This window comes from Triticum aestivum, chromosome 6B (assembly GCF_018294505.1).
Source record: "Triticum aestivum cultivar Chinese Spring chromosome 6B, IWGSC CS RefSeq v2.1, whole genome shotgun sequence".
Classification (NCBI taxonomy): Eukaryota; Viridiplantae; Streptophyta; class Magnoliopsida; order Poales; family Poaceae; genus Triticum; species Triticum aestivum.
The window spans coordinates 644,635,305-644,636,628 of record NC_057810.1 but is presented as its reverse complement, the minus strand read 5'-3'; positions in this window follow the sequence as shown (position 1 = coordinate 644,636,628).

The window sequence follows — 1,324 nt, the reverse complement described above, 5'->3', positions numbered from 1 at the left end:
CTGGGCCCACTCGGTAGGACATCATCATAATGTGCACAATGTGACCAAGGGGTTGATCACGGGATGATGTGTTACGGAACGAGTAAAGAGACTTGCCGGTAACGAGATTGAACAAGGTATCGGCATACCGACGATCGAATCTCGGGCAAGTACAATACCGTTAGACAAAGGGAATTGTATACGGGATTGCTTGAATCCTTGACATCGTGGTTCATCCGATGAGATCTTCGTGGAACATGTGGGAGCCAACATGGGTGTCCAGATCCCGCTGTTGGTTATTGACCGAAGAACGTCTCGGTCATGTCTGCATGGTTCCCGAACCCGTAGGGTCTACACACTTAAGGTTCGATGACGCTAGGGTTATAAAGGAAGTTTGTATGTGGTTACTGAATGTTGTTAGGAGTCCCGAATGAGATCCCGGACGTCACGAGGAGTTCCGGAATGGTCCAGAGGTAAAGATTTATATATGGGAAGTCCTGTTTTGGTCACCGGAAAAGTTTCGGGTTGTATCGGTAAAGTACCGGGACCACCGGGAGGGTCCCGGGGGTCCACCAAGTGGGGCCACCGGCCCCGGAGGGCTGCATGGGCCAAGTGTGGGAGGGGACCAGCCCCAGGTGGGCTGGTGCGCCCCCCCCCCACAAGGGCCCAAGGCGCCTAGGGTTTGGGGGAGGGGGCGCACCCACCTAACTTGAGGGGCAAGTTTCCCCTCTCCCCCCCCTTGGCCGCACCCTAGATGGGTTTTGGGCTGGCCGCCGCCCCTAGGGGTGGAACCCTAGGTGGGGGCGCAGCCCTCCCTCTCCCCCTATATATACTTGAGGACTTTGGGGCTGCCAACACATGAGTTTCACCTCTCCCTGGCGCAGCCCTACCTCTCTCCCTTCTCCTCTCCCGCGGTGCTTGGCGAAGCCCTGCAGGATTGCCACGCTCCTCCATCACCACCACGCCGTTGTGCTGCTGCTGGACGGAGTCTTCCTCAACCTCTCCCTCTCTCCTTGCTGGATCAAGGCATGGGAGATGTCACTGGGTTGTACGTGTGTTGAACGCGGAGGTGCCGTCCGTTCGGCACTAGGATCTCCGGTGATTTGGATCACGACGAGTACGACTCCTTCAACCCCGTTCTCTTGAACGCTTCCGCTTAGCGATCTACAAGGGTATGTAGATGCACTCTCCTTCCTCTCGTTGCTGGTTTCTCCATAGATAGATCTTGGTGACACGTAGGAAAATTTTGAATTTCTGCTACGTTCCCCAACAGTGGCATCATGAGCTAGGTCTATTGCGTAGATTCTTTGCACGAGTAGAACACAAAGTAGTTGTGGGCGTTGAT